The sequence below is a fragment of the Sinohyriopsis cumingii genome, chromosome 8 (assembly GCF_028554795.1).
Source record: "Sinohyriopsis cumingii isolate HCF-2022 chromosome 8, ASM2855479v2, whole genome shotgun sequence".
NCBI lineage: Eukaryota > Metazoa > Mollusca > Bivalvia > Unionida > Unionidae > Sinohyriopsis > Sinohyriopsis cumingii.
Window position 1 is genome coordinate 64,177,714 of NC_142968.1, and position 26,021 is coordinate 64,203,734.

General features: G+C 35.5%; 1 protein-coding gene across 1 annotated transcript in view; it reads right to left on the reverse strand.

The window, feature by feature from the left end:
• Nucleotides 1-22,977, reverse strand: part of LOC149793687 (uncharacterized) — a 38,599-nt gene extending 15,622 nt beyond the window's left edge. Inside the window, exons 1-2 of the mRNA XM_089967664.1 lie at nt 22,711-22,977; nt 17,574-17,717 (exon numbers count right to left, since the gene is read on the reverse strand). The gene's annotated coding sequence lies outside the window, so the exon portion shown is untranslated. The remainder of the gene's footprint in view (nt 1-17,573; nt 17,718-22,710) is intronic.
• Nucleotides 22,978-26,021: the final 3,044 nt, after the last annotated feature.

Consider the following 26,021-nt stretch of genomic DNA (forward strand, 5'->3'; position numbering starts at 1 on the left):
CAATATACACTTGTGTCTAAAAATGTGTTATATGCATTTATGATAAGTATGGTGTCACCTCATGTGTCATACATACATACATACATACATGACCTGGACTATGTGGTTGATAAGGCATTCAATCTCAACTCTTCACTGTCTCGGGTCATAGCAACCCATTAGTGCAGGCCATGTCGCTCAAAAAGTCCAGGCCCAATGAAATGGCTATCTTGATAAATACCTACTCTTAAATACCTTGTTTAATGTAATCTAGATGTTACATGTCAATCCATACATATTTATCAGATATAAAGAGAAGAAGACTTCAGGCAATGGTCAGGAGAAAAGGAAAAACAATGGAACTTTCAGTGTGATGTATAAAGACTCATCACTAACATTTTACTTTATGCCAAGCCATGCATGACAGGATTTTCCAAGACTAAAATGGCTGGAGAGGAACATCAGAATTCATTTTTCACACCTATCAACAGACACTGATATTTGTAAGCTTGCTTAGTAAGCATGGTTATCTCCCATGCAGGACAACCAAGTTTAAGCTATTTCATTTTTTGTGCTATTTTACTTACAAGTGATACTTTTGTGTGATTATATATAAAAAAATACAGCCAAACAAAAACGGAAAACAGCTGACACTACTGTGTGGTATACAGAAAGAAATCTTGTACTTCAATCTGTAATACAATACATCTTGCTTGCCAGCATGTTTATCCATTAGGTAAAATAAAATTTTGGTTCAGTCAATTTAAAAATAAATAATTTTTAACAATGGATATATTTCATCTCATGTCTGGCTTTGGCACTCATCAAAGTACCAAGTTTTTCATCCATAATAAATCTGCTGAACACTTGTTTCTATAAAATATCAAAGTAATATTACAGTAATTCATTTTATAGAGTGGCAATAACTCAGTACAACTTAAGGTTCATGACAGCACCAATAATGTTCATAGAAGAACATACTCAGAATATCATGCAAACAATTTCTTGTCATAATCGACTTCGACCAGTCAGATTATAAAGAAAGAAACTGAACATTACTATAATGAGTCTAAAGAATAATCCCAAATCAAAAATATGTCCACCACATTTCACTACAGTATCCCATAAACGTGGCATGGCACTCATCAAGATGCATCCAACCAAAAATGCATATTTATTTGACCAGAGAAGCATGACAAATGGACTTGAATGCAAAACTTAAGTAATTTCAATAAGTCTGAAGTACGAAATATGGCACAGTGATCTACTTTTGGTAAGATAATGTTGCATTCATCTATAAACCATGCTGCACGACTCTGGCAAATATATTACTGACATGTAATTTGTAGGTCACAGTGGATATTTGTATGATATTTTGTACTCAACCAAGACACATCAACGAAATTGCATGACTGGTCAATAATGCAATAAACATCAAAATAAATTTAAAATCAGTCATTAAAAGTGTGAAATATAGGCCACAGTGACCTATTATTGGTAAGATGATGAACTGACAACTGTGCATCTAAATAATGACTGATAAAATGACCTAAATGCACTGAAGATAAAGGTTACTATGACCTCTGTTTGGTGTGGTGACACTCCACTCAATACAATGCATGTCTTGAGGGCAACAAAACCAGAGAAACTCATCTAAGCACAAAACTTAACGAAAGATATTGGAGTGTAAAAATTATATCAGTGACTGCATGGTCCTGTGACTTATAATAGGGCTTTCAACATAGTTTCAGGATAAGTTGTCTCCACTCACAAGTCCTACATACATGTGAAAGTCCCTCACTTTCAAAATTATAAAGTATATAAATGATATTTTATTTCATATCAGGAATGAATTCCTAGTCATTTATAATATCTATAAATCACTTTTTTTAAATAATGTAATAATTTAAACTTATTACACCTACATCACTAGAAACCTAAAATAAATCAGAAGAATAAATTCATCAACAGTTAGTTTCAACCCAAAGAATAATCATTTAGAATTCCATGTAGTTTTCCCAGCAAGTAAATTATCATCTCCATTCACACCAAAGAAACTTGCACAAGTAAACACCTGGCATTACACTATACCCTATATATTAACATAAATTTCCAATTTTAAATGACACAAATACACATACTAACCAACACACTGCAAGAAAGTGACACATAAAAAAATATGTTAAGTAATAAGTAGTGTTAAATGTCTTAAGAGCTAGTCCTGAGAAATAAAAGTGAGTCACAATGGCGGCTCTACAGAAAAGGTGAATTGCTCTTGGTACATGGTACCCCAACAGCTCGAGACTGCCAATGTGAACTCTCCAACTCATTTTTAAGAGCTGAGATACTTTACAATAGAAGCTCCTTTCTCTGAAGTCATGTTGGAGTAACCTTCAGAGGGACAGTATTATTTTACAAGATAATTCTGGTAACAAGTATAAATAATAATAATAATAATAATAATTTATTTATAGAGGGTGACTCATTAGTCAATGACTATTCTCCCCTCGAGGCCCTCTTAAGGAGAGCATATCAATGTGCATTATATATGAAGATAGCAATATGTACTGTTTATTTTAACATGATTAGTATTAAAATACTAAATTCCATTATCTATTAAAAACACATACATGCTCATGATATCTCTTCTTAAATACTGTTACTATTTTTAGCTGATTTTAACATGTAGTGGAAGCTTGTTCCACAAAACTACCCAGTATTTGAAGCTCTTTTTAAATTGCTCTGTTCATGGTTTTGGTGCTTGTAGGTTTCAATGTGATATTGATCTCAACTTGTATTGAGCTGAAAATAGGCCTGAATAAGTCATGAAGATACTCTGGTGCAGTTCCATGTAGACATCTATATACAATAACAGCCTTGTGAAAATCTATCGTTTCATAGGTAAATATTTCTTGATTCTGCTGAGTAGGGCAATTTTGGATGATAGTGTTTTACAAAGCTTATTAATATGGTCATCAAATTGTAAATTATTATCTACAGACACACCTAAAAGCTTTTCATGTTTGACATTTTCTAACTGATGATTATTTTATTGCAAGAAATAGTTCTGGGTTCCCCAACTTGTGTAGCTTTTGTGATATCCCGAAAATTGTACATTAACTGCTGCCTAGTCATACTGGCTTCATGTCTCTTTACTTAAGTCTAGCTATTCTGCATCTTGGCCACAAGGGACTAAAACATTCAATTGGGGAGCATCACAACGACATATAATATACTCATGGATGAGCATTACACGGAGTGTCCTGAGGATTTAAGTTGTATTTGATCTTGAAGCTCAGGCTCCTTGGAGTCTTTATTACAATGCCTGAGAAATTGACCTAAACAAATAATAATTAAGGTATGATGTGCAGATGGAGGGATAACAAAGGTACATGCAATACTAGATGCAGGTACCTGTTCCACATTTGTGGAGTATCATAAACTGAAAAAAAAGAAGCAACTGAACTAAGGAAGTTCAATACATAAAAAAATACAACACTTCCAAAATCAATGCCATGATTTACAAATCAAGGTCACATTCAAGGCATTATTGTAAACATTGTAACACAGACCCAACATCCAAAAGGAAGGTATAATGCCAAAATAATTCTCTTCTACTTCATAAAGAAACATGCTAAATATGAACGAAATGCATCCATGGCATCAAGTAACTATAAACAAATGAAAAACCTTTATTAAAACCCATAACCAAACTGCTAATGCTCCAACAGCAGATAAAAGAATACTGTTTGTGAAGATTCCTTCTCAAGTAAACAGAAATTCAACACCAAAGGTAATTTCAAACTTTACCAGTGAAGTCAATCTAAAATGAATGTACATATACATAATCATGGACGGCTAAGTGCACACCAATCGTAAGAAAGAGCAATGTTGCAGTGGAAGCGAAAACAATTTTACAGTTTGTGCAATTTTTTCTGGTTGGGGTACAGCAAATGCAATGCTCATCCAAGGCGATGCTTCTGGCAGCATAAGTTTGTGATGGCCCTGCCAAAGTGATTGCTAGTCTGAACTTCTGCTGGTGGCAGGATCAGCGAAAAATCAATCTCTGTCTCACTTTTCCCAAAATAACTCCGTAAAGAAGGACAGTTCATGCCACCTTTCATTGATCCATATATCAATTAGGCCTGGTTTTATGTAAGTACCATTTTTCATTCAGAAGCGGCTACAAATTGTGTGACAGTGTTTTAGTGAAGAGCTCCTGTAAATGAGATCATCTCCTTAGGACCAACATCCACATAAGGATTTTTAAAATGGCTATCAAAGTAGTGGAGTTATTTCAGCATATTAATATAGAATAACTATACTGAAAGAAACATACATGCAGAAGTAACTAATGAGATTTTTTAAATTTTGGGAGGATAGATGTTCATTTTGGACCGGCTACAAATAGTGAAAAGTCACCAAAAGCCCCACATAAATACAACCATCATTCATGAGGAGCAGTAATTAGAAGATTTTTATGACAGTCGGTATTATTCAACACCTCTTTTACCAAGGACCAACCAAATGTTGTAAGTTTCCCTGTCAAATGTCCATGTCTAAAGGACCATCTGTAAATCAAACCAACTGAGATTTTCAATATGTCTACCATGATGGATATACTGTAGATCTGATTAACTCCAATTTCACTTAAAGCCAAACATCCATGTATTACAAAACTTTAACTTGGTAGTGAAGAGCCCATGTTGCTACAACTAAACATTCTGAAAAGCTGCAAAAAAAAAATGTACACCAAGATGACCACGAATCTAAATGATTGCTAACATTTGCATTAAGGATCAACATGATTATAAATGCATAATTATTATTTCAGTGAAAACATCATGTTGATACATTCATCCATTCATGTACAGCCTTAACAAGATGGTGATAAGGGTGGGTGTAACAGTTTTATTTTTATCTAGTACCAAACAGACATGAAAATTCTATCAGTGAAAGCCATGTGTCAAGATGACCATCTGTGCTGGTGTATCTATAACAATATTTTCCACATGGCTACTGTGACAGCCATAAGACATCTGACTACTACTATTATCATACAGTACAAACTAGACCTTGGAATGAATGTGTGTAATGTAGGGTTACCAATCTTGTGCTAACCTATAGGCACAAAACATGTTATAGCACAAGCTCGACTGATATATGGCCAATAAAACTAAACACCAGCATTATCCACTGGATCTCGCCCCAGAATAATAACTTAGTCATAGTCACATCCTTAATGTATATTCATTTACTTCTCATTATTTGGGAAGTTAATCTGTGGAATCAGCATTGATCCTTGGGATACCACCATATGAACACCAGCTTTCATGTAATAACATGGAAACAGCTAAGACCCCAATGAAAGAGAACTGGGGGGAGGGGGATGCAATATTGAAGGACTTAAACTCTTTTGCAAGAAGGCTGCATGTTCTTTTACACCTTTTCAGCTTGGAGCCTCATAAATCTGTCATGATGCTAGCTTACACATCAAGTCTAATCAATATGTTCAGAAATATAGTCTCTAGAATGTTCAAAATTAGATTTAAGGGAATCAAACAACCTCTGCAACTGCTGGGAAGGGGCCAAAAATCCCCATTTAATGGTCACTTTTATTTAAATGGAGGTCCAAGATTAAGTTTTTTTTGGGATACATAATTTCTTGCTACTCCAGTCTTGATGATATAAGCTTACATACTAAATCCAATCAAAATCAGAAATCTGGTGCCTTGAGTGTTTGAAATGTTAGCTAATTTAAAGCTGGTTCACTGCACCAATTTCGATTTTTTTTTAAAACAGGATATGGGATTGTCTTTTTATTTAGCACAGCACCACAACCGTCAACAACAACCAAATGGCCCGGTTATTTTCTTGACGGTTAATGTCTGATATCTGCAAATTAGTATTATCGTTTTAATGCAGGTTTTTTTAGCATCAGCCTTGCACCACTCAACAATTGTTTTTAATTTATTATCTGATAACATCCGCACACCATGAGAACCGCTTCTCTTATTAAAGTGTCCTGGGGCCCAGAGTGGCCGAGTGGTCTAAAGTGCTCACCGTTACGGATCACTGCCATCTCACTTCGGTCTGCGTGGGTTCGAGTCTCGGGCTTGGCTAATGTGGGTATGTGAGAAAGCTTGCCGGTAGCTTGTCGTGGGTCGGTGGTTCTTTCCAGGGTTTTCCCGGGTTCTTCCTCCACCATTAATACTGCCCGCCATGTATAGCCTATCTTGTGCTGAAAAATGGCGTTAAACCCCATTACAACAACAAAAGTGTCGAAGTTCTCATGTTCCTAGCTCTATCGCCATTTTACCAGCGTCAATTGCCGTTGTCGAGACGTAGTCAGCAATTATTATACTTTCTCAATTTTTAGTTTTGTCTATTGTCTTTACCTGTTTTCTTACTTTCATGTTTGTTTGTTTGGGGGACCGTTTTGAGGTCTTTTCGTTCCTTTTTATTAGTGTTTTCTCATCTCAAGTAAGTTTGCGAAAAGTAAAAATAGACGGTACCGTTTATAATATTCCCGTTTCTTTGTAACACATACACGCACGCACGCTTCTGAAACTGAAAATAAAAAAAGCTTAAAACAAAATGCAAAAACCTACGTCATTTAATTCATCAATAATTTATTTCTAACCTGTTTGTCACCAGGAAGTCCAACACGCAGTCGTCTTCTGTGCGTTTCAACGCTAGCGAATGTTTCTTTTTTAACGTGGCGCCATTATAGCGTGGGCGAGTCTATTTTAATCAGACAAAAGTCGTGATGTTGTTCGCCGTCTTCGATGACCTATGAATAGTTCCTTAAATATACGTGTAGCTTTATATTTTGTTAGATATTTGTTAGGAACATTAAAACTAGACTTTCCAAATATGCAAACAAGTTTCTCTTGAAAATGTTAACAAAAATGATTCCAACGATAGCTTTTGTTTGGTCTGAAAAGCGACGAAAGATAAAACAAAACAAAAAAATGTCACGGCTCACCTGTCGAGGACCAGGTTAAAAAATATGAATTGACGAACGAAATAGTTTTGTGCAAATTTTTCACATCCTTAATGCTTTTCATTTTTAAAATCGGTCGCGGTGGGTGGGTGGGGCATATAACCATCGAGTGGATAACGAGTCAGAGTACATTTATGCACTCTTGTAAAAGGTGTCCACTGATAACACAATGCTGCAGTCTAAATTATTCAAATAGTTATTTTTACTGGACTTTACTGTCCAACTCAAAATTTGCGAAAACTTCGATTATTTGTATAATTTATAATAGCTATACTAAAATGTATATTTCAAACAAAATGCATTTTCAACTACATTTTTGGATTTACCTGGTTCTAGTTTTTACATATTTACTGCATTTAACCAATAACCCTCAAGATGTAATGTCATGAGCTGACCAAAATATTCACATCATGGATTCAAAATTTCCAAATTTGGCCATCAGCGGATTTTTCTTCATCAAATGAAACTTCAAACATGTCCAAAATGAAAACAACTGTATAATGCCTTGAACTAAATAAATACTTCGATATTCATACATACATACAAGCAAAAACATCCTTTGTCAGAATGCGATAAGGAGCTGAACACATTTCTCCCTATCGCATTCTGGCAAAGTTCAGCTCTTTGCTGAGCACATTTCTCCCTACTGTATTCTGACAAATGGAGATCTGGGTCAACACATTCCGGTTGCGCAATATAATTCACCTGGTTTGGACTTAATACGAAATAAAAGCATAATCCTGCAGAATCAAAGATAAGAAATTTATACTACTTTACATTTTTACACATTAATGTGTCCTTATACCCAGGGGCGCCCGCAGAATTTTTTTTTTGGGGGGTGTCAAAAATGTAATGTTCAGTTATTAAATTTTACAGATGTAGGCCAAGACATGTTTAGAGGTAAAATTGAAGGCGGGGGGTTAAGTGAACCCCCACCCCATGCCCATGTGCCAGTGCCTATGTTTGAACCTGAAAATAAATTAAAGCCTACGGAACACGTACATCCCTCAGATGGCCAAGATGTACATCTGTGTTCAACACGAAACAGATTTACAGTATGATTGTTTCCATCTCTTGTTAATAACATCGGTGTTGTCTTGAATAAAAATGATAAATGTCGAAAGTTTTTTAAAACATCAACTGAAGAAAAATGAAAAAGAATCGCACACATTTATTAAACATATTCACTTTCTGGAGTAAGTTGCTTACTCTTTCATTAAACATTCCAAATTATCACAATTTCATAACATTAAAATTTCAACTTTTAAGTCTTATTCCCACTGTCTGTTTTGTATTATCAAACTAGCCGTCTTTTTTACAAATGCGCAAATGATAGTGAAAATCATCCTGGCACAAATCAATCAACAGAAGATGGATACCTATCCACAAACTTGTAATCTGTATCACACCAGGAGCTCTACCGCAGCGTGCTTCTTTGCTACCGAGATACTAGAACATACATCGACAATGTTTGATATACTGAATAAACATTTCGTTATATCTTATCATACCAAAAAACAATTAAAGTCAAATTCTTAAGCAAATTTGGTAGAGTGCAAAAACGATTATGTGAAACACCGAAACACAAGTCTCCACTCTTAAACGAACAAGGTCATGCTTACTGACAAATGTTCACTTTTTTTCTACCCTAATATGGTATAATATACTTACATGTAAGCTTTCGTGCAATGAAGGCTGCGATGCTTACAACGATTTGAGCAACGGCAAAGTTTTAAAATATTGCGTTTTCCCAAAAATGTATGAACCATGCACGTATTTTGCTTCCTAAGATGATCAAATGCAATTTGTACCAGTCAACATTCAATCAATCACCTCAAAACACCTGGTGAACTGCTAAAATTTGGAGGCCAAATTCGCACGCTTCAGGATATTTGTTTAGCATGAATACTCATAATTCCACGTAACGCCACAAGCGAGTACAAAGTATGGTGCCAAGCCAACCTTGTTGTGAAAACCGCGCCTAATTGTTATTTTCGAAAAGCGATTTATAGTGATTACCCTTCAATTATTTTAATACTAACATTCACATACAATAGACCAGTTGTTTCTTTGACGACGTCGCGTCTTCGAAGAATAGTTAATTACTCACACTGGCTTCCTGACTGTTTACATAAGTCTAGCCCTTGGCTATTGCCCAGGTCGTCATGGCTGACTAAACATTAAAATAGCGCGCGTCACTGAGTAAATGAGGCCCGTCACGGGGTCGCATATATACTGGGAAATGGTGCATCCTTTGAAAATGTTCACACATATCTGACCCGGACTTATTTACTATAAGATTATCCGTCAGGTTAATTTACCACAACATTCCACATTAGACTGATTTACCACAACATTCCACATTAGACTGATTTACCACAACATTCAACATTAGACTCAGTTATCAAAACATTCTACATTAGACTGAATTAACAACATTCCACATTATATTTAATACAACATTCCACATTAGACTGATTTACCACAACATTCCACTTTAGACTGAGTTATCATAACATTCCACATTAGACTGAATTAAGAACAACATTCCACATTAGACTGATTTACCACAACATTCCACATGATACTGATTTATCACAACATTCCACATTATATTTATTTAATACAACATTCCACATTCGACTGACTCACCACAACATTACACATTAATCTGAATTAACAACATTCCACATTAGACTGATTTATCACAACATTCCACATTATACTGATTTACCATATCATTCCACATTATACTGATTTACCATATCATTCCACATTACACTGATTTACCACAACATTCCACATTAGACTGATTTACCACAACATTCCACATTATACTGATTTATCACAATATTCCACATCATATTTATTTCATACAACATTCCACATTAGACTGATTTACCACAACATTCCACATTAGACTGATTTACCACAACATTCCACATAATACTGGTTTACCACAACATTCCACATTAGACTGCACTGTGTCCCCCACCATTCAAAATGGGGGGGGGGGGGGCACACAAAACGGTAAAGGGACAAATGAAAAGTACGAAAAATAGTGTGTAAAAAGCTTATTCTGGGATCGCATAAGGCTTCGCCAATGTCGCAAACTTGGGGGCGGGGGGCTTCCTTATTGGCAGAAAAATATGCCATCTGGCGATTTTGTTTATTGGCGACATTGTTGGCTGTTTAAACTTGTATATACAACCACTGGTTTAGAGGTGGAGAAATTCAGAGGCCCCATGAAAGGAAGCTGAAAACTGGATATAAAATTTATCTATTGTTACATCAACAACTTCTTTGTACATATTAACAAACCATCTAAACAGTGCATTGTTAGATCATAATCCGCTTATCATGGCGTATAGCATGCGTAATGTACATTGTGAGATATCCACTTTTTTGTTTATGACATTTCTGGTAACGGAGATAAACCGGACGAGGCATTATCTCGTAATCTATCTTTCGTCGGATTTTCGGCCGCTCACTAGTAACTAATATATTTACAAAGACTGACATTTATATGTGGATGGTAAGTAAAATTCCTCTTCTTTTCCGTCAGAATTAAATCCTTCAGAACACCTCTTTGTTAAATTTCTAACACTTGCGTGGAAGGCAGCATAACGCTGCTACCACAAATGTGTAAAAAAAATAAATAAAAAAAAATTCAATAGGCAGGGAGGAACAGTAAATTTAATAGACCAAACGATGGCCAATTCCTCTTAAAAAATGTACCCAGATAAAATAGTTTCCTGTAATTTCAAAGGAAACAGATTACCTTTAAAGCACTGATTGCAAGAACAAACTTAAAGACCTAATAATGTTTCCTACCTTTCCGCATGTTTTTGTAATGTTTTCTAATTTCATGGTGTTTGTTTTTGTAATTATATCATTATATATTTTTTATCTTATAGGTGTTGTCTAATGTTGTAAAGCGCTTGGAGCTTCCAAATATTAGGCGCTATACAAAGTACTCATTATTGTTAGTATTATGAAAACGCATGCACCCTTCATTAAAGAAAACCGACTGCAATCTTCAATAAAAACAAGGACTTTTTTTCCCCATAGGAAGTCAGTACCAAACTTAATAAAAGTAATGGAAACTGATGGATATCTACATTTTCCAACGTGACTAGAACACGTTAACTGTGCCGTAAAAGTTTCCTTTATGCTTACAAACGCTATCAAAGGCGGCTTAAAACGCAAACTAACTTTTACCTACTTGGGACATAATGAAAAGGAGATGTGCTTCGTCATTCGTTACGTGATTGGGCAATGTTTTTACACTGAATTCAGACCAATATGACCTGTGACAAACTTACTGTATATTTTAAATCTGTGTGTGTGTGCATATTTTCGATGGAATCACTTGTATTATCGATTCACTGTTTAAGATGTGATTCGCGGGTGAGTACACAGTGTTGATACTCTTTTTGTGCTATACTTTAGACGTGTGGACCCCTAGTGGTCTAAAGCACTCTCCGTTACAGATCACTGCCATCTCACCTCTGTCTGTGTGGGTTCAAGTCTCGGATTCAGCCAATGTGGGTATGTGAGAAAGCATGCCAGTAGCTTCTCGTGGGTCGGTGCTTCTTTCCGGGGTTTTCCCGGGTTCTTCCTCCACCATTAATACTGGCCGCCATGTATAGCCTATCGTGTGCTGAAAAATGGCATTAAACCCCAAAACAACAACATTAGACGTGTATAAATAAATAGTATTCACGTATATGTACCAATTCGTGGTTCTTTAAATAAAGTAAACTATTATATATGCCTTCTCTGTGTTCACTACAGGTATATTTCTCATTTAACATGCATTGATTTAAGACGGTAACTCTGCCGACGAAACATATTTTACCGCCCGCATTTATTACTGACCCCCCACCCTGCATCATTTTCTTCAGCTAACTGACCTGGCTGCTTATAACTCACTTCGGTTTATAACACGGTCGGGTTTTATGGCTTCCAACTACCTTGTGTATATATTTTACCAATTTATCTCAAATTACCAGTAAATTCTAGATCTGAATTAAAAAGTCGAAAAGATATTTCTCATTCTAAATAGTGACCTTGATCCTGATGGTAATTCACCTTCTAGAAGTTTCATCTGTTAATCTCAAGCAGCTTTTATTTTATTTTGTTAAATGGCAGAAAAAAGCAGTAAAAATGAAAAATATTTACACTGGGAGGAAAGCAGGAGCTAATATCAGGAATTTTGATTTTGGGTCCAATGAATAAATCTGGACCAATTCAAGTATTATTACAGAACAAATGGTTGGGTTCATTTGAGGTTTGCTGGATCTATGGGATATGCAAATATAAAACTGAATAAACTTCTGTATGGCAGGTAAGAGGTTTACATTACTTTAAACATTGGAAGTAGGTAGGCAGTCATGGATTGACTGAGTTAAGACAATGAGAATTCAACATTTCTATCTAATGATGCATTGTTCTTTCACAGAAACTGAAGAAAAAGTTTCCCCAAGTTTGTATGTATGTATGTGTGTGTGTGTGTGTGTTTGTGTGTGTGTGTGTGTGTGTAGGTAGGTAAGTAGGTAGGTATGATTTGGTGTTAAGGACTTTTTCAGCACAAGATACATGGTGCCCAAAATAATTGGTGGAGGAAAAAACCAGAAGAACCCTATCTTATGTTACATGTTTAGACTTGAATAAACATTAACAAAGAAAAAGTGAAAATAACAAGCTGTAACAAAATTTAACAAATAATTTATTTCCCTGGAAAAACACTGTAAAAATGAAAAAATAAGACCTTAGCTTTTAAGAATCAAATCCCAAAATAATCCAAGAATAATCCATGAATTAAATTTCAAAAGTCCTCGTAATGAAATGTTCTAAAGAATTCAAGTTCTAGTCCCAATGAAAAATCAAAAGTGGAAGGCAATGACATATACTGTAGTCAGTATAGAGCTGATGTGTACAGTCCTTTTTAAATCCACAAACAATAATATGCCGGTGATTGAATTTCCAAATAAAATTTAAATAAATATCTTTGCCCAAGAATTCTGTATGAGCCTCAAATATTTCCAGGAAAAAGAATTATCCTTTAGAATCTAAATAATCTGAATAAAAATAACAATGTCATTCCCAAACTGGTCACAAACACACTTTATAATGTAAAGAAAATGTCCCAACTGACCAAATACCTCTTTAAACAAAGATTATACAATAACCTGAAATGCAAATCAGATTCTCGGATGAGGGTCAATTTTCCAGAATATTCGAGAAGTATTTACATCTAAAAGCACATAGTCCCAGTATGACCTTGACAAAAACCAATCATTTTACTCTAAGAATAAGATAAAAATAAAAAGTTGTTTACTTCTCTCAGTGATTTCTGAAATCAAGGTCAGGAACTAGGTCAGCTTTAGGTGTTTACAACTTAAGAGTCAAGGTCAAACTATTTTCTGAAAAATATCAAGTTCCTAGTAAACAAAACTACATTATTTAAACATATAATGAAATGAAAAATAAAAAGATATTAAAACTTACAAACAATTAAATTAAATCAAATATATATAACACCTCATAAGAACAACGGACCCATGGGAAGTTACTAACAAGCATTCTCACATCCTTGCATTTGCCAAGCCCCAGACTCAAACACAGACTGCAATGAATTGGCATTGATCAGTAAAGGCTAGCACTTTCAGACCATTTGGCCACCCAGTGCCCAGTATGTATATATGGATAGATAGATGGACATGTGCAGGTATGTGAATATATATACAGTTTTCTGGCAGAAAAGTATTTCAGCTTAATACAAACCCTTCTAAATCTCAAAATGGTGTATACACATGGGTGAGGTCGGATAGGTATGTTGGACTAGAGTCCGACAGTGAAACATAGCACAGAGAACAAATTTTATGTTTGATTCTGGATTCAATGGATAGCCAGTGTAGGGTACAGAGCAGCGGAGAGGTGTGCTCTGATCATGGTACTCTAAGTATGATCCAAGCAGCTGTGTTTTGAACTTTTTGAAGTTTCTGGAGCAAATATTGAGATGAACCAGACAGAATTGAGTTACAATAGTCCAGTCTTGAAAGTACTAATGAACACACAAGTATTTTAGTGGCATCAACTGAAAGATTTTTGCGAATTGAGCTGATGCATCTCAGCTAAAGATATGCAGCCTTGCATATGTTCATGACATGTTAGTGCAATGTGAGAGTAATGTCCAGAGTAACACCTAGGTTTCGTACTGATTGTGTGAATTTATTGTTGGTGTTGCTGATATTTATTGTTTGAGGTAAAGGATGTGAATGAGAAAGTCTTTGTGTTGTGATCCAAATGGCCTCAGTTTTGTCATCATTCATCTGCAGCTTGTTAGATGTCATCCATAATTTCACATCAGAAATGCACCTCTCTACACCTTGGATGGTAGCATCAACTTCAGTTGGGTGGCTAGATTTGTATATTTGGGTGTCATCAGCGTACAACTGGTGAGACACTGGATGATGATCTGTGACACTTGAGAGCAGCTGAGTGTACAGAATGAAGAGAACAGGCCAACAACGGACCCCTGTGGAACACCACAACACAGATCAACTGGGCTGGAGCATATTCCATTTGCAGATATAATTTCTGTCCTGTTGACCAAGTAGGACTTGAACCACAGTAAGGCTGTATCATGAATCCCAAATACATGCTGGAGACAGTGAAGTAATATATCACGGTCTATTGTGTCAAATACTGCAGACAAATCAAGGAGGGTGAGGACTGTAATCTTTCTGCTATCCAACGCAGAGAGAATGTCATTAACTACTTTTAGAAGAGTAGTTTCAGTACTGTTGCAAGGGTGATATGCAAATTGTACATTGCTAAAAAGACTGTTTGAATTTAGATGAGATACAAACTGGGATAAAACAACCTTTTCTAAGATTTTTATATGAATGGGAGATTAGAAACTGGGCGGTAGTTCTTTAAATCACTATGGTCTAGTGTTGGTTTCTTCAGCAGAGGCTTTACAATGGCAGTTTTGAAAAATGATGGCAATTCCCCAGATGAGAGAGAGGTATTAATAACATCAGTTAGTGAAGGCAATACTGGATCTAAGCACTCAAGCAGCAATGATGTTGGAATTGGATCAAGTTTACATGACTTTGGTGCACTCTTCATCAGGATTGTATGTACGAAATCCATACAGACAGGTTCAAATGCTGCTAATGATTGACATTCAAATGCTGTATCCCATCTGTATGGTGACAACGAGTCAACTGAAATTGTGGTGTCAAGCTTATCTCTAATGGTTTGTACTTTGTCACGGAGGAAATTTGCAAACATGTCCGGAAGGTCGACTGGATTTGGTCCTTAACAGTAGCTTGTTAGTAATCACGAAGAGCTCTTCGCAGCTGGAACTTTCCATGATCTTAGTAGTGTAGTGGGCTGATTTCGCTGCATGGAGTATATTTGTGACATTCTTCTTAGCGGCTTCATAGATCTGCTTATGAATATTGAGTCTGGTGGAAAGCCAGAGCCTCTCAGCTTCACAGCGGTCTCTTTTAGCAGTGCGAAGCTGGTCCCTAATACTGCTGTACCATGGAGAACACTTTTGAATTGATACTCTGCACTTGGTAGCTGGGGCATGTTTGTCAAGCAATGAATGCAGGCAGTTATCAAGTTGTTCTGTGGTAGGAGGTAAGCAAGTTGTTAGGTTAGCTTGGATGTCATGCATTAGTTTGGTTCTATTTATCATATGGAGGTTTCTCTTAGTAGCAGATAAAGGTGGAGGGTTAGGAACTGATACGTCAAGATGGCATATAATACAGAGGTGATCTGATGCAAGGTCATGGGATACCAGGGAGGAACATAGAACGTTATCATCAGGTCTATGAAGAATCCAGTCTAAAATGTGACCATGTTTATGGGTTGGTTGGTTAGCTGACTGTTTGAGGTTGAAAAAATTAATGGAATCTATGAGTTTTGATGTATTTGAGTTTCCAGGGCAGTCAAAGTGAAAGTTGAAATCTCAAAGAATAATCAGGTTGCCACCTATCGAATTTCCATAGTCCAGGAGATTTGGAAACTGCTCCAAAAAGAGAGAGTCAGCCAGCTTGTTTTTTCTACTAGGAGGAGGGCGGTATAGGCAGAAGAAATGGACTGGTGTTTGCTCCAGTGTGAATGTGGTTTGGACTAGTTGAAACAATGTGTGGTCGAAATTGAATGTTGTGGTGTGGTTAAGACGTTTTATCATGGAGTTCTTTCTGATGACAGCAATTATAACTCTGCAAGAATTACGGGGGAACGACTTGATGGAGTAACCAGTGGGTGTTAGATCCACACACTTGGGCTCATCACCTGATGTTTTTAGCCATGTTTCTGTCAGGAAATATATGTCAATATTCCAGTCGTTGATAAAATTAACTATTTCTGTGTGCTTTTCCAGTGGTCCTACTGACTGGGCATTGAATAATGCAATGCGCAGAGGTATTTCTTGGATAGTTGACACAACAGTTGATGAATTAATAGGGATTTGAATTAGGTTATCTAAATTAACTGTCAAATTTTTTTTAAATTGTTGAGCTGAAATAATGGATATAACTGGAATTATTCTTCCTGTTTTACACCAGCTTTTAAACAATGTGTGTGTGTGTGTGTTTTTTTTTTTTTCAGGCATCCTGTACAAGCAATATATGTTTGACATGTTGAACATAAGTATAACAAAAATGAACAAATGTAAAATCCCAAGAACCAACATTCTGAAATTCTCCATAGAAACTCATATTTGGACTTCATAAATACTTGGCTCCCAAGTGAAACTCATAAATGGACAAATAACATCACTTAACTGAGGTTCTCTATCAGGAATGGCTTCAAGACAGGTTTCAGCATCTTTGACATACCTTTATATCATCTACTTTGATACCTTTTATATCATCTACTTATATACCTTTATATCATCTACTTTGATACCCTGGGCCCATTATCAGGGACAGAATTAAACAGGTCTTTAGCAGACAGAGGTGAGATGGCAGTGATCCGTAACGGAGAACGCTTTAAACCACTCCGCCACTCGGGGCCCCGGCTTTAGCATCATCTTTAATCTTTATATCATATGCCTTAAATGGGTCCTCTATCAGGGACAGAATCAAGCTGGGATTCAGAATCTTTGATACTCTTTCACTCCTATACATGCATTATTTTGCCTGCTACTCGGGTGTTAATCATGGGCTCTCTCCAGTTTGAGTGGATAAATGTCTTCATGGGCTCTCTCCAGTTTGAGTGGATAAATGTCTTCATGCCAGTTGCCCTTCCATGATAAACTGTCTGTACAGGTAGATATATCTGAGTGGTCTATCAGTTTCCAATTCCTCACTGTCAGCTGCATGCTTTAGTAATCAATGATGCAGTCATAAGATCCCTCAGAGAGAACCCCAATTAAGGTTTTTTTGAGGGTTTCTTTCATTTAGCACATGTAACAAGTCATAAAAACTCATAACTAATGGTATATTCAACATAAAAATGTGCCAGTTGACGTTAAAGGACTGTATGCCAAATCAGCTAATAGCTTTTAAACTCGAATCTTTTAAATTAAAAATTCTTAAGGTTTAAAATTCAAAGCACGTACAAGCTGTGTTTGTGGGGTTGGTACATGTATGTTGGTTAGTTCCATTGCTCAAGCTACTAAGCTCAGCCTTTTGGTTCAGGTCAGAGCTTGAGCACCAGTTTAATGCAGCCTCTTCTCCTGCTTGCGTCTCTGGCTTTATCCCGTCTGAAAAAAAACAAAATCAAAACCTTTTCATCACCACCTGCAATAATTCTTGTGCAATCACACTGCTATCATCAACAATAAGATTTCATACTTAATTTTTAGTCGTAAATATAGCGAAGTTCATTTAAAGTACAATATGTAGGAGACATTATATTTTTGATTATTTTGGACAGTGATGTTGTACTAATTCTTTAAAACACTATAAACGAAAATACATCTTCAGCAAACTATAAAAGAAGCTGAATCAGTAGCACTTACATTCCTGTAACAATTGCTGATTCATGAGATGACCAAACTTGTATACATAATTATTTATCAGTGTTTTCAATATAAATTATTGGTCACTGTGACCTAGTGTGAGGTCAAAGGATTATATTCACTAAAATACATCACCTCACAAGTTTCTTAACTGGGTGATAAACAAGAATGGAGATTAACTCCACAAAGAAATCTAACATTATACAACAGCATTATTACTACAATTTTCAGAGTCTGTGTAACATAATCTGCCATACTTATTATGTCTGAAAGATCTGTTTTATACAATGCAACTTAAGATAAACCATCATCAATTTGGATTCCAATGTGTTTTTATCAAAATTTGGGAAATACTATGAGCTTGCTTTTTTTCATGCTGTACCCCTTCTGTGAATTTCTTGGTTGTTACAAGGGCAAGAATTGAAAGACCATATGTAAACTGTTTTTCTGTGGAGGCATATAGTGATGTCATCATTGGCCTAAAGTTGTATTGCGGTATCACACCCCATTTGCAATATCATAATTAAAATACCACAATGTTAATGACAGCAACAAGAAGGGATATGTGAGTGTTTTTCAGAAATGTCTTTGATTTATACTGATTCATCCAAAGTGTGAGGAAAATTAATTAAGGGGTTTAGAAAATACATGCACATAAACATTAACTAAAACCATAATGCAAAGGACTAGGTTCACATTTAACCAATCAGCTCTGCATCAGATTTTAATGAAGTTTTTCTAGATCTACTTTATCAGTAATGCATACAAGTTTGGGGGCCCCAAGTGGCCGAGTGGTCTAAAGCGCTTTCCGTGACGGATCACTGCCATCTCACCTCTGTCTGCGGCAGTTCGACTCTCAGATTCGGCTAATGTGGGTATGTGAGAAAGCTTGCCAGTAGCTTCTCGTGGGTCGGTGGTTCTTTCCGGGGTTTTCCCGGGTTCTTCCTCCACCATTAATACTGGCCGCCATGTATAGCCTATCGTGTGCTGAAAAATGGTGTTAAACCCTACAACAACAAAAGCATACAAGTTTTGTTTTCACACTGAGTCTTGACTATGTTCCGATTACTACAGAAATGTCAATCAACATGCATAATGTGCCTCATTTGAGTGATGTGTTGTGTTTGTATATGAGAGGAATGAATGCATATTCCATGTCTTTAAGAGCCAATGTTTATTCACCAAAGTAATGTGTGCTTATTAGTTATATTCCAATGATTTTTATACGTATGATCAAAATTATCACTCTTGTTACAAAGCTAAAAGCATCAGTTGCTGAAAATTCTAAACTCTATTATTGGGAATAATTTTCAAGATGAAAAAATTCAATTTAATCCAAAGATTTAAGTTTCCAAGGTAGTACTTTTGTTCAAGATAAAGAAACTACCATTATAAAACATGGGTCCCACTGCTCATTTCTCTATTTCATAAAAAGGTGAGGATACTAAATTGTTTTTTCATATTTGTTTCAAGGCCCTCAATCAAAATGGAGTGGGCTGCTCATTTTCTGAAATTTGACCAAAAAGAAAATTCTCCTTATTGTGTGATGACTGACTTTAAGATATTGAAAACTACCTAAAACTGGTCAGCAGGTGAATCATAACACTTACTGAATCAAATGGCTACATTGGCAAATTGACTGATAACTGTATCACTATTATAACCCTGTTAATTCATGAACACTGCATTTTCCATAAAAACCCTTTGAAATTTGTATCTATTTTAAAGAGATAATTTTGGCTCATGCTTAACATTTCTCACAACTTAGATGAAAAATAATGACGTTAACATACAAATACATCAAATTTCTACGTTATTCAGTTTAAACTATCCAAGATGGCAGCATACATCCTCTAACTAAGACTTCTCACAATACGTGTCATTAATCATTATGCAAAGGATCAAACATCACATAGGATGAAATTAACTTGAGACTCATTTAAAAAAATTAAAATATCAAGCAAACAATGTTGTTGTGTAACGTATATCTGATTTAATCATGTTTATTTTTAATTTAACTGTTTGTCAGTTTTAATTTTTTTAGTCTATCATAATGTAAATTTATTCACTAGAGATGCTACTTTTTCAGAAAATTGTTTGACCTTGACTGTTAGTTTATAAACACCAGGTATTGATCTAAATTCTGACCTGGATTCAAAATTAGTAAACAAAGTTCTATTTTATTTTAAAATGACTGGTTGTTGTCAAGGTCATGATGGGGCTACGTGGGTTAAGAAGTAAACTCTTCTTTTATTTTTTATTCTGGGAATAAAATCATTGGTCTAATAAAGGCCATATTCTGTGTATGTGATATAAACATGATCATGTGACACCCCCCCCCCCCATTTAGCAATTGGAGGGAATTTCGAAACTGCATCTTAAGATACAATATAATCTTTGTTTTGAGAGAGATTTCTCAGTTTTGGGCTTTTCACACTGATGTCAAGTTAATTTGTTGTAGCCAGATTTGAGCTATAATAATTCTTCAGTTCAGTTGGATTTCAAAAGGATTAATTCTTTATTCTCTGGAAATATTTTTAGGAGTGCTGACACAGAAATTTTTGGAAAGACGTTGCTTACAAATTTCATTTGGATTTCCAACACCATAGTGCCATTATTTGTATTTCTACAAGGAACTGCAGATAAGCACACTACTGACTACAGCTCACGTCATCATCATCCATCTTGGATTTTACATCAGGATTCAAATTTGAAATTTTTAGAACATTTATTACTAGGACTTTTGCAATTTAATTTGTGGATTATTCTTAGATTTTGAATTTGATTCTTGAAACCGCAAGTTCTTCTCTTTTTTCCCCTCATTTTTACAGAATTTTCCACGAAAATAAATTATTTGTTAAATTTTAGAAAGCTTGTTGTTTTCACTCTTTCTGTGTTACTGTTTATTCGAGCCTAAACAAGTAACAGTTATAGGTTTAACACCATTTTTCAGCTCATTATAGGCTATACATGGGGACAGTATATATGGTAGAGAAAGAACCCGGGAAAGCACCAGGCCAGAAAAACACCAGCCTACAGGAAGCTACTGGCAAGCTTTCTCATGCAGACCTGCCAACCCTGATGAATCCATCTCAGTAAGGCAGTTGATTTCTTTCCATAAAATCGGACCAGTTTTCAGTAATGTATAAGAAAATACAAACTGCTATTGTAAAGCTGGAAAACGTAATGAAAAGTTCGGTATTCAGAATGTGCAGCGACGATAAACAATATATTCAACTGAAAGGTTTATTAAGTACGTGTAGACTTTATTTACCACTAGTACAGTGCACACATTTTAGTTCCAACCCCATGCAGCTCAATGTCTTGTTGCTGTCTCTCAACCTGGAAATTCTTTTTCTATTTCACATGACAATGGCAATCATATTTCCCGCCATGAGTCATACTCAAACTGGCATGTTATGTCCAATAAACATAATTGTGTCCCTTCCAGCTTTTATTCACAAGAATCTGAATATTCCTTTTTATTTTTCTGTGTTAATTATTAAAACTTTTCAAGAGACTTTTTCTCCCTTTCATCTTAAGCAGGCATCGCTTGCTGGACACCATTTAAAAAAAATTATATGATCAACAGTTTGATCATGCAGACATTTCGCATGAACAAATAGGTGCAGTTTAAAGCATCTGATGTGCTGCTATAAAGTTAGTCTGGTTCTCTGACCAATTTCACTATTTCTAATATGAAACCCAGATCCAAATCAAACATGGATGAACAAATTTTCTGGATTTTTCAGCAATGATCATTTTCCCATAGTTCTTGCTTTTATGTCATAAGTCTGTATTTTACGGGTAATTTTCGTAAGACTTATGGCAAAATCGTAAGAGTTGGCAGGTCTGCTCATGCACCATGCTGGCCTAGCTTAAGACACGAACCCATGCAGACAGACATGAGATGCCAAAGATTTTTGAAGATTTGTAAAGGTGAGTGCCACTCTGCATGAAGTTTGTCAATTTGTCAATTACTGGCTCTGCACTCTACAGTTACATGGTTACATCATAAGACTGACCACTAGGTGTCTCCTTACCACACCATGTCTGATTAGGATTTTTTAAAAATTTAATGTGACTGCTATGGCACAGCAACACTTTGAAAATTATATCATGACAAGGCAAGCAGAGTGAGGTGCTCTGCCTAAGGACACGCCATAGTAGTCAATTTGGGCTGATCCAATCGAGGGAAGTTGACCAACACCCTTCCGATCATGTGTCCAACAATTTAACCACAGAGTCACTTCAATTACTGCTGTAATATTTATTTGGTCTGGTTAATGGAACATATGAGAACATTACAATGCAGCTAAAGTTATGTCTGTACACCTGTCTGGTCAGTTATGGAGTAAGAAAGGTATGAACCAATTTTTCCTACTAAAATCACCGAGGAATGACAAGTATAGTTCACCCAAATTGTTAAAATTTACACCATTCATTAGCTCTTTTATGACTGAATGAAACAAAAAGCTGTAATAAATTTAGTACCTGACCAATCAGATTAGATGTGGGCTAAGCTTAAATACAGGCTCTTTGTATGTTACATGTCTGTGCTCAAACTGATCTTTAACAATAAGAAAATCAAGCTTTGTAGACAAGATCTTAGAATTACGAAATGAAATGATAGATGCTTGGCTTTGTGAGTCACACCCAACATGGCTGTCACTATTCATTCTGACACGGCAGTAGTGTGGTAAAGTCTGCTCCCCTTGTTCTATTTTACACACACCTTTAAAGGTCCCCAGTCCTTTCCATCACCAATTCCTCTTTTTAGCATCCAGATCACTGTCAAAATATCAATCACAGCAATGAGTTCATTCCTTTCTTCATCTCTCTCAATTCCTCTTTTTAGCATCCAGATTGTTGTCAAAATATCAATCACAGCAAGGAGTTCATTCCTTTCTTCATCTCTCTCAATTCCTCTTTTTTAGCATCCAAATCGCTGTCAAAATATCAATCACAGCAAGAAGTTCATTCCTTTCTTCAACTCACTCAATTCCTCTTTATGGTGCAGTACTTAAGTTCTATTCAAGAATTTCACATCTATTTTGAACAAGGTTTGCATTTTTCTGAAAAGTAAATCTGCTACAAATGCTTACCTTCTGAAAGTAAGTCTCCTACGAATGCTTACCATTCTGAAAAGCAAGTCTCCTACGAATGCTTACCATTCTAATACGTACTCTCCCATAAGTTCCACTCATCTTTTCTGGATTTATTTTGCTTGGCAAACAACATAATTTCCTGCTAATTTTTTATTATTTATGATTCAAATACTGCAGTTCAAATTTGATCTATATATTTTTTTAAATCTTCCTAATGTCAATTTTTCTTGATTTTTTTTAAATGATACACTCAAATAGCCTTGCTACCCAACCAGCTGCTATCAGCCAACCTCTGATGGTGGGAATAGGAAGAGCTACAATCGACCAAATGATGGCTAATCCTTGAAGAGAGGAATGTACCAGAAAAAAGTTTTTCTGAAGCTTCAAAGTAAACTGACTACCTCTGAGGCACTGATCATTATGTATAAATACTAAGCAAACGAATCAAAAAAATATTTCAGTCTCAATCAGAACCACATACTGTCAACTGTGCAACGTTGTTTTGGGCAAGTTATACATTGCATATTCATCATCTCATCCTGAAAGTAAGTTGATAAAATTAACCGCCTCTGGATTTAGTTCATCAAACAACACATTCACAGAATCCTGACATCATACTTGACTGTGCAACCTCTTGTACCTGTAGAGCTGGTAAAAATGCCAAAACCACATCATTATGAATGAACAAGTTCCCAAAAGTTTCTTGACACTTGGAAACATAGGATGAGATATGATTCAAAATTAAAGCAAATGTTCTGTGATATGTGCATTAAGGCAAAATGTTGTCAATTCATTTACAATTAATATTTTGAAGCAGGAAAGTGTCATCAAACAGGAATTCAGGTGGATATGTAAAAAAAGAGTTACATCTTTTAATTTTACTCGTTAATATTTTACTTTTGCCATCAATCCTGTGTTACAACTCTAGGTTCTTAAACTACATCACAACAAAGAGCAAAGTAATCCAAATATGTTCCAAATAATTTCACTATTGTAGTGATGTGTCAACAGTACTGAAGAAATCAAGGATACAATCCCAAAATGTCTTTAAATGAATAAACAGCAGATTCCAAATAATTCAAAGTCTTTGAATAAACTCACAGTAAAAACATATACATCGAATATTTACAGTGTCTGGTTTAACTATTTCTAACAAATAAAATGGAAGAAACTCTTATACAATTGTTCAAAGAGATGTAATTCCAAAATTTATGGAATTATTGAGATTATCAAAGATGGTGAACTACATCACATTTGCTGCCTAGAAAAAATATACTCACCCATGCAAACGCGGTGACCGTATTACTAAAGAAATTACTATTTTATTCAAAATGCTAACAAGTTGACACTGTTTGGGACCCCCTGGCAACAATAAAGTAGGAACTTAATAGACGATTTGTGCATTCTTTTACATACTTCATGCCTTTTTCACTGTACCAGAATATATTTCTGTGAGTAAAGAATTCATTAGTAATCTGGCTATGTATTTAATGAAATGAACAGCATATTTATGCATCTTCGCTGCTAACATGGCCACAGTTGCTGTAAGTGGATTAAGTAAATAATTTCTTGAAGCCGTTACTGCATTGTTAACAAAACAAAAGCTGCAGGTTCATGTTAGACATGTTAACAAGCATTGTGTCTAGACTATTATGGAAGGGCTGTCTGGACATCAATATTCACAGGAATAATTAATGAGGTCTAATCTAATCTATCCCTTGGGTAACATGACTTCCATCAGTCATACAATCACTCAATAATCAAAGCACACACCCACTTGAATTAAAACCTGCTGACACAGCACAACAGAAGGCTGTCTTTTGTTATGATTTCACAACCACAACTATTTGACCCACATGGAAACAGCTTCATTCAGTATCTGTATGTACCAGGGCAGTTTTGTGCTACTGACCCATTACTCCAAGGCATCCAACACACTCAGGGTTCATACCGAATTCTTAATGATTAATTCAAAGACATTTCCCAAACTTTCAAAGACCACAAACATAGATTTCCAAGACCTATTTTTGCTAACATTTTGTATACAATTTATGTTATATGAGAAAACAACGAATGCAAATACTACAATATTGTTTAATGATGAAATTCAAACTATAATTAATTAAAAGAAAGAAACCAAGAAAACTACATCTAAATCTAAGAACCCTAGACAATTTTATTTGTGATTATGGAAAGAAATTAAAATGATTGGGTTTATTTCAATTTTCAAAGACTTTTAAAGACCTCTGGGTTATTTGCTCAATTTTCAAGGCCTTGAAAATGCTATCTCATTTTTACCAAACTGTCAAAGTCCTTCAAAGACTGTAAAAGCCCTGACACTGATATTTGATACCTGTGGTCAAACCATGGAACAACCTCCCAGTAAAGCATTTGTACTTAGGAATTCCAAGTACAGTGGAACCCCGCTACAACGCGATGATCGGGGTCCATAAAATCGGATCGCGTTAAAAGCGGGGTCGCGTTAATGCGGGGTTTTACAATATTTAACTTTTTTTCCGAGAACATATACGTGTATACATGTGCAATGATCAAAAGTCGGCTTATCATCAGATGAATATTAACTGGAATGCATTAATTAAGATATATTCAAAATAATCGATGGTTAATATATTTATAGGTTATTACTGTGCATTAAAAACATTTACTAATTTTTATTTGTTTGAACGATAATACAGATTGACCGATAATACCAGACTATCGCTATATCATGAAAAGTGTATCAACACCGTATGCTACCGTGCCGTCGTGGCATGCAGTTCATCCATAATGGATGTAATTTCATTGAAAATCGTACAGATTTAAAATATTCAATAATTTTGTAATAGTCTGAATTCGTCGTGTAAAATATAGGATGAACAAAATATTGAAACCATTTACTTGCCGTCTGATATCGTACGGTCATTGCATGCAGCTATTC